This window comes from Schistocerca americana, chromosome 8 (genome assembly GCF_021461395.2).
Source record: "Schistocerca americana isolate TAMUIC-IGC-003095 chromosome 8, iqSchAmer2.1, whole genome shotgun sequence".
Taxonomy (NCBI): domain Eukaryota; kingdom Metazoa; phylum Arthropoda; class Insecta; order Orthoptera; family Acrididae; genus Schistocerca; species Schistocerca americana.
Genome location: NC_060126.1, coordinates 235321931 through 235331208, shown reverse-complemented (window position 1 = coordinate 235331208; position 9278 = coordinate 235321931). Strand labels below are relative to the sequence as shown.

The 9278-nt window shown below is 45.0% G+C and overlaps 1 pseudogene; it reads right to left on the bottom strand.

Moving 5' to 3' along the window:
• Positions 1 to 3158: 3158 nt before the first annotated feature.
• Positions 3159 to 3276, bottom strand: LOC124546194 (annotated as a pseudogene).
• Between the last annotated feature and the right edge of the window lie 6002 nt (positions 3277 to 9278).

Genomic DNA, 9278 nt, shown 5'->3' with positions numbered 1-9278 from the left:
TAGGAGTCAATCACATTGAAAAGAATACAGTTTGTCAAACTAACTAGTATGATCCCATAACAGCATTATAAGTCTAAAATAATGGGAAATAGAGCGATGGTGGACCTTAATTTTTTCTCATTCACTATTGTTATTGGGCCACTCTATAACTAATTGTAAACAAGGTATCAAAACTGCCGAGATTTCATTGAGGGCAAGACTGATTAATGACATGGAAAACACAGATAATTCCTTTTATGCTCAATGTCTGTCATCAATCAGGTATAGCCCTGTAACACCACTTAGCGCTAAAGCGATGTAATTACCTGTTGTTGGCACATATGCATGGGAAGATGTTTTCGTTATCAGTCTCAGTGTCTGTGTATATGCATGAAATACATATAGCGTAAACCAGAATTCCATCGACAAAATTCGGCAGGTTGTTCAGGGATATTTTCTGAGTATTTTGGTATGGATGGTCTTCGGTAGCACGTTGGAGAGTGATAATGTAATTATGCTTTATTCGGTCTGTTATTCCCAGTTACCTTTGATTCCGTGGAAATAATTTCACAACAGTGAAAAATAATGTAATTTGGAATCACTGTACAACACAAATCACAAAGCAATGCAATAACTGTCAGACAGGTGCTAAGGTACTACGATGTGAACCGTGTCTCCGAAAACAGTAAATCATAACGTCGTTTCTCTGCTCTTCTATTGCAATCAATGAATCCGAACGAGATGTGTGTATCTACAAGCCATATATCAGTGAATCTCTTTGTATCGCTGTTAACGTCCAAGCAACACTGCCAGAAAAATAAAGAAAAAAAAGAGCTGATCAGCACTGAGGGCAAATTTGAGCGCGAAGAGTGGAGTGAGTGTAGCAGTTTTCGACAGCAAGTTAATGAAACAAGTTTCGAAACAAACAAGACACGCAGTGCATACTGCTAGCATTTGCACTGTTCTGCAGATATGTTCAGTGTAATACAGATACGAAGGTAAACAGGGTCATGAACTCGAACGAAATGCCATTACCCTGTACCGAGCCACAGGAGACCCCATGTCACTTATACTAAAATATTCAGAAAATATCACTGAACAACCTTCAAAATTTTGTCGGTGGAGTTCTCATTCAGCTATTTCCTCCTCTTACCTTTCTCTATTTCCTCCTCCTCCTCTTACTGTACATCTCCTGCTCTCCCCTCTCTTGGTCCATTACTTTTTAGCCTTGTCTCTGTCTGTCCCTTCCTATTTCCTTTCTCTGTCCGTCCGTTCTACACCCTCTGACCATCTGCTCCTACTCATCTCCTCCTCTCCCTCTGTGTCCATATTCTCCTCTTACCTTTCTCTGTTTATTTCTTCCCTCTCTCTCTTTATCTGTCACCTTCTCCTACCATCTCTATGCACATCATCACCCTCCACTCCAATGGGATATTGCTGGTTATTAGCGCTGCAGTATGTTTTTCAGATAATAAGTAATACCTGCACCAAGTTTGTTTGAAACTGGTGCAGTGGTTTAGAAGCACATTTCTATCGCTTTGTTTGCCCACGTACTCTCATGTCATATTTATTTAACACGCATTTAACATATTTGACACGCATTTGTAGACATGTTTCACCTGTAACCCCAGCGAATTCGCCTTGCATTTTCGTTTTCACTGAACTCAATGTTTTGACGTCATATCTCCTGACCCATATGTCATACAGTGATATAATTTTGCAAGTATATTCAGAAGTATGCTAAATATTTTCTGCAAACTGCGTCGCTAGTAGAGATAGTAGTTGAGCAGTAACAGTTTAAAAGGTCATACATTAAGCAGCAGTTATTCACGCATCTCATTGCATATAACGTCATAACTCTTGAATTATGTGTCGCACGATTATATATTCATGCAAGTACATTGAATGGTATATGCGAAAATTGTCTGCATTTATGTCGCCAATATAATTAGTAGTAAAGAAATAATAATTTAAAAGATCATACCTGATGCGGCGATTTTAGTGCATGAAAAGTGAAAATGCAGTAAGTGATAAACGTTTTTTCTATTACAATTTCGAAAACGGGGGAGGGGCGAGAGAAAGTCTGGTAAAAATTATAAATAACGTGTAAAGTTGATTAAAATTCACTTTCTCAAATACTGGATATAGTCTGGCTATTTGCGTCGTCAGCTGCGCTCTTTTTTCGTCCTCACCCTCACCCGTTTGAGAGATAGATAGTTCTTACCCCCATTGCCATGGAACATATACTGATACGTATATCCACTTTTAAAATATGTATGAATGTATATACCTAAATAGCTGTACACATGCTAGTATATTAAATGAGCTGTGTACAGCTCTTTAGGTCGATACAGTTCCTGGAATTCTATGTACGTCCCCTTTGCTTTCTAACCATGGTGTGTACCAGTATGGACGAGTATTAGCGCACCGATTTAGCTCAAGTATTATTTTGTAGACATTTTCACTTCTGCGGTTGTAAGTTTTACGTTGCTAGGGCTTTACTTATTCTGGCTAAAACTATAATACTGTGATGCTCTTTTTGTATGTGAAACAGATAAAAGTTGACCGAAAGTCTTGAACACGTCCCGTACTTTTCTGTAAAAATTAATAAATTCTAATGGAGGCACAAGGACGCTGTTGCTCCAGAAAAGACCTCACTAGGAAGATTTAATTTACTGAGTTAGTGCAACGATAAAATTGCAGCCTTCTTTAATTAATATTGTGAAATGTCTTCAAAGAAGAACGATAATCATACATGCAAAGTAAGTGTTGTAGCATTTGGTTTTGTGTTACATTAACCATGCTATAAATCACTATACGAAGATCTACATCTACATCTACACTCCGCATGTCATTTTACTGTATGTGGCAGAGGATACGTCTGCTTCCGCTATGATTTTCCAATTTCTATGTTCCATTCGTGAATGGCTTGTGGCAAGAATGAGTGTCAATAAAATTCCTTAAAACTAAACTCCGTCCGAACAGGCCATGAAGGCCCAATGGTACCGACCAGCTGCCGTGTCATCCTCAGCCCACAGGCGTCACTGGATGCGAATATGGAGTGGCATGTGGTCAACACACCGCCCTCCCGGCCGTATGTCAGTTTACGAGACCGGAGCCACTACTTCTCAATCAAGTAGCTCCTCAGTTTGCCTCACAAGGGCTGAGTGCACCACGCTTGCCAACAGCGCTCGGGAGACCGGATGGTCACCCATCCAAGTGCTAGCCCAGCCCAACAGCGCTTAACATCGGTGATCTGACGGGAACCGGTGTTACCACTGCGGCAAGGCCGTTGGCTGTAATAAAATTCCTTAGCAGTTCGTAATTTCTCCGACTTTCTCGTCGTGTTCGCTTCGCGAGGCACATAGGGGCTGGATAAAAACGCGGAAACACGGCGACAGGTGTATACTTGAACATAAATGCTGATGCTAGCCAGTCCTGTAGATTGCGCTGTTGTACCTGAACACGAACGGCGCCTGTGCAATGTCATCGATACGTTGCAAGTAAGAGTCGTGGTCAGAACAGCGCTCTGCGCATTTCTGGGGGCATTACATCGGATGTAATTGAAATCGAACGGGGGAAATTATTGTTGCTTGTGTGGTAGGTGCTTTAGAAAGAAGTCAGCCGTAGTATTTGGTGTTGCAGGACGCACCACTTGGAAGATTCATGCCGCATACAGTGCCCGCCAGTCCGTTGACAGGGAATCGTCGCTGTTGGCCACCGATGAGGGTGACGTGGTGATGTCCACTCCAGACGTGGCTCTTGCGGCTGTTGAACACACCATCACGTGCGAATGAGAGCTCATCCGTGAAGAATACAGACTACTACGTTGGGCACTACAGCACTGCGATGGATAATCTATTGACAGATGTAGGATGGGAAGGATATTGCACGGTGGAACAATTCCGGAGTATTAAATTCAGTATTTCCGTCTTATCTTTGGTGTTTGTTTCGGTGGTATTATGGTCACAGAGTGACTGAATAGATGATTCAGATCCGCTGACTGTCGGCACGTGTGACAAAATGTTCTTGGGATTTTTAGTCACATCACATTTTACTCTCGAATTCATTGAACACTTCTGGCATTGCTCTTCTTACGTTAGTTTCAGCATATTTCAGCTTCTGTTTGTCATCTCCATTTAGACTTCGCTGAAACGTGTAATAAAGATCTTGTTAGTTTTGTAGTAACAAGGTTCGTCTTTTCCAGCCCATAAAACCTTGCTCGGCGCAGTTTGAGGAACAAAAGCTTCCGAATTACATCAATTTATCCTCCACACCCTTACCCTTGCCTTCAGAGGTGATTATGTGAAGAGGTTTCCTTAGATATTCTACAGTTTCTATCCTATCTCTCTTTCTACGATGGTATGGTAGCCATACGCTCTCCTTTGCATTTACTGATTGCGAAATCTTGAATCTCTTAATTCTACGAAGTCCAAGATGTTGCCCTCAAGAATCGCTTCTCTAACTGCTCGAAGCAGTTTTCAGACGAGGCGTTCACATAGATGTTAGACAAATACCTATTACTGCATCAGTTTTAATCGCATTCCTCTCACAGTCTATAGCTGGCAAACTGAAGTCGCCCCATACTACAGTAGCATCATTCGGAAACTCACTCGTGATACTCTTTAAATCTTCACTGAAACGTTCCTTCACTGCGACTCCCGAGGCATGTGGTCTATAAAAACATCTGATTACCATGTTTGATCCCTCTTTCTAGAGACTATTTCACATACGGTTTCCACTATCATCTCTAGAGTTCCTCATAGAAATAAACAATAAAAATTCATTTGTGCTGAGTCATTTTTCAGACTCGTAATCTTTCATGTTCTACTAGTGCATTTCTATGTTTTGGCTAGAACATGCACATCTATGCATATACTGTAAACTGCATGGAAGACGGACTTCCCAGTCAAATTTCATTATGGAATGTTAACGTTATATTCACATATGAGTCGAGGGAAGAATGATTGCTTGCATTCCTTTGTGTATTCTGTATTTAGTCTTATATTGTTTTCGCGGTACCTACGGCATCAATATGAAGGAGGTAGAAGAATGTTCTTAGATTCGTCACTTCACATTGGTTCCAGGAACTTCGTACGTACACTTGTTATGTTGACTTGGGGACCCATACACTTGAGCAATATTTTAGCGTGGGTAGATCTGGTGTTCCGTAGCCAGTCTCCTTTGTACACTTACTGCATTTACGAAATGCATCGAATTCCGCCACTAAGACTGAGTAAATGAGATCAATCAATTTTCTTACCCTGTAACGTGTTATATCTCGGTTTACAGGGAGCCTGAAACAGGTAATAGTGGGACCAAAACCGATCTCATTGACATAGGGATCCAGTGTTTGGAAATGCTTGTTTATTGTGTTATGCACATACGGAGCGTGCATTGCATGACAACCACGTAGCTCACAGCGATTGTTCGAAGCGACAATCTACAGCCTTAACGCATGCACGGCAATGGGCATGAAATTATGCTGCACTCTCTCGAAGATATTTGGTGTCTGTTGTATCAGGAGACAGAGATTTTGAACCCCAACAAGCAGGTGTTCATCCGCTTTTAGGGGTTTCATTCACCAACGTCTTGTCGCAACTCCAGTGGAAAAAGTCCAGAGGTGTGAGATCCAGCGATCGCTTTGGTCTTAGGAGATGACCTCCCCTTCCAGTCCAATGATGAGGGTACGTATTTTTCAGGTGCTCGCTGCCTTTAACATCAAATTTGGCTGGTGCTCCGTCATATTGAAACCACATACTTTCGCGGACAGGATCGGGTAAAGTTTCCAAGAACTATGACGGCGTATCTAGCAGAGCCCTAGGTAACGTGGACCAGTCAAACTGGGTGGCAGTAAATATGGTCCTGTTAGGTCTATTATGTGATTTGGACAACGCCCGCAAATCCGTTGACAGAGAATCATTGCTGGTGGCCACCGAGGAAGATGGCGTGGGTACTGTACATTCCAGACGTGGGTCTTGCGGCTGTTGGACACCGCATCAGGGGTGAATGAGACCTCATCCGTGAACAATACAAACTACCAAGCTCGGCACTGCAGCACTGCGGTGGATAATCTATTGGCAGAAGCAAACAAGGGGCTCAGAATCCGTTGATCCCAGTGCTTGCACACGTTTCTTTGTGATAAGGGTGTAATACATGCTCCATCAGGGGTCTCCACACTCTATCATTTGAAGTGCTCGTTTCATGTGCAAGTTGGCGTTTCCTTACCGCTGGGTTGTCGGCCACACATTCCCACGCCACCTCCTCAAAGTCTAGTGTTAGGACGTGTCTTTGGCAGGAAAGTTGGCCGGCTCTCCTTGGCGTGAACGATCCTGTCTCTCATTTGTTGGAGTCCAATGAAATAAACTTGTTCCAGTTAGAATGACGTCTATTGGAAAAACGTTCTCTGTACATTTGTGCTGCTTTAAGGTCACTACATCCTGCCACACCGTACAAGGTGGACTGCAAAGCCACTCACCCGCACTATTTGCCTTAGTGCGTATACGTGATATTGCTCAGGTCTCATCCTCAGCTCGCGTATACCTCTAGCCCGTCAGGCTGACAGCATTGGATGGGTCGGCTGCTCCGTGGTACGTACTATGCGGCTGATATTCAACTCAACCTTATTGTTAAAGTTCTTCCAATCCACCTTGTAAACAGAGGGTTAACTGCATGTCTGCAAACTATCGCCGGCCGGAGTGGCCGAGCGGTTCTAGGCGCTACAGTGTGGAACTGCGCGACCGCTACGGTCACAGGTTCGAATCCTGCCTCGGCCATGGATGTGTGTGATGTCCTTAAGTTAGTTAGGTTTAAGTAGTTCTAAGTTCTAGGGGACTGATGACCTCAGAAGTTGAGTCCCATAGTGCTCAGAGCCATTTCAACCAATATTTGCAAACTATCGTGACGTGTAACGTTCCGTGTTTGACTACGAATTGTGCACTGTCCGCAAGAACACACCTCAACACGGACGAGTCACAAGCTGTCTGATGCAATGTACAACTGATACTGGAGATAGTGGTATGCGTGCAGTACTGGTTAAAGCGACGATGCGGTGCACAGGTTCGTCACATGACACACGTGCTGTGAGTTAAATAGTGTATAGTACGTCCGTTTAGCGCTCAGTGCTGTACTCTGTTTATCACTTGCTGCCTGTTCCAGTGAGCGACGGACTCCCGAATCTTAGCGGGAGTGCGGCAGAAATGCATGATCCGATGATATATGCATCGGGAGTAGCAGCTGTCGCTTTGAGCAATTACTGTGAGCTACGTTGTTGTTATGCTGTGTACACTGATAAGCCAAAACATTACGGCCAATGCCCACGGGAGGGGTGGGTGCCTCCTGGTAGCATTATGGGCACTTGACGCAGTGAGAAAATATATAAGCCGAGTAGAGAGAGATGGGGGATTATCCTAGCGAAGATATCTACTGAGATAAACGACTCTGCAAGGGACAGATGATTATTATGCAGAAACTGTGAACGAGTATCTCGAAAACGTCGAAGCTGGTCGAATGCTCACGTGCTACTGTCGTAGCGGCCTACAGAAAGAGGTAACCGTGCAGTGAAGCTACCACTAGGCGCTAAACGGCTGGACGTCCCAAATGTTCATAGCACGGGAGGTTCGGAGGCTTGTCTGCTCTGCAATGTAGGATAGTTGGCGATCTCTGGCACCTCCTGCAAAAGAGCACACAGTCAGTGGACGTACATATAGTTACGTATCAAACCTGCATCACGCAGCTGGCCGTAGAATTTCATTACTGCGAGACCTCGTTCACTTTTTGTTCCTTGTGGGAGTGTAAACAAGCGCGAAACGAAACGGCAGCGTTTCATCACGTTCGCAGGTCAAGCCGAAAGCGGACATCAGGGCTTTACACGAACTTGGTAGGTAGCAACGGCAGGAACTTAGTAAAACAATACGGCTGAAAAGTATCACGTCACCTTGTTACGTGAAGTAAGGGGCCTCTTTGCTGACGCAAGAAGGCGTACCGAACATTGTTACGGATCAGTCTGTTGGTATAACAAATATGTTAAGCAAATAGAGCGCGATATGAATCGCTGATACATTCGTATTAGGATAGCCTATCGGTCATTACAAGTGACGTTGGGTCAACACCAGCCGATATTTCTAACTATAAATAATCCAACATGTGAGTTCAGAAGGCAATTGGTCAGAAGGGTCGATGGCGTACAGGACGCGCGCATTCGGTTTTCCTCCTCGTACTCGACACCGCCAACAGCCGCCGGAGAGATGTCTTCCTCCCCGTAAGCACCAGTCACGAATTCGGCGCTTCTGACAGTTCCCAACGCAGATGAGAAGGCCTGGGAGTCTTCCGTGTCGACTTGGGCCGGGCCACCAGCGTTCCTGACACTTCAGCGAGCCACGGGGTCTACCTGCGTGACAGGCTAGAGTGGGCGCACTTCTCGACCACACGACCGTCATCGCGGTTCAGAGGGCAAAGATGAGCCACATTTGAGGGAGAGGATCGGGGACCTCCCAGGCCGGCGTGTGCAAGCCACATACGCACGCGCCACCTTCTTCGATTGCGGAGGGTGGAGATGCAGCATCCATTTGCTGAGTAGCTGCCGGGCGTTCGCGGCGCACCCGGACAAGCAGCGGCAGAGGACGGCAGCATCTTCGATAAAGGAGAGAAATAAAGGGTTAAAAGTCATCCTTTTACTGCGCCCACCGGCATACACAGGTAACAGTCACCTCCTCTTCCCTCAGGAACCAGCAAGTGGCGAACTGGGACATCGCCTCCTGACATACTATCCATCTACCACGCCTCCCAATAGTCGCCACCTGCAACGTGTTTCGGAGTACACTATTCAGCCCACATTGTTGAACAAGAGGTTCCGCAGCTGACAGCCCCTGCCCGTTCACATGTTGACCCAAAGACATCGTCAAATATGATTGTCATGGACTCTGCATCATCGATATTTGGCCGTGTATAACTGAAACATTATATGCTCGTCGGATAAATCCCATTTTTGCTAACTACGTCGCTTTTTGTGTCCACAAACGCCGTCGCGAACGGCTGCTCGATACGTATGCCACGCCACGGACGCAGGGTGGTGGGAGCAGTATTACGCTATGACAGACATTCTCCTGCGCGTGAGTGGGACCTGTGGTAGTATTCGAAGACGCCAGGTCAGCTGAGGACCTCATGCTTCCTTTCTTCTTTGACGACAATGTCATCTTTCAGCAGTATAATTTTCCGTGTCTCGAAGCCAGAATCGTGCTACAGTGCGTCGAGGAGCGTGGTAGTTGAATCACGTTAATGTCTTGGTCACCATTTGGGTT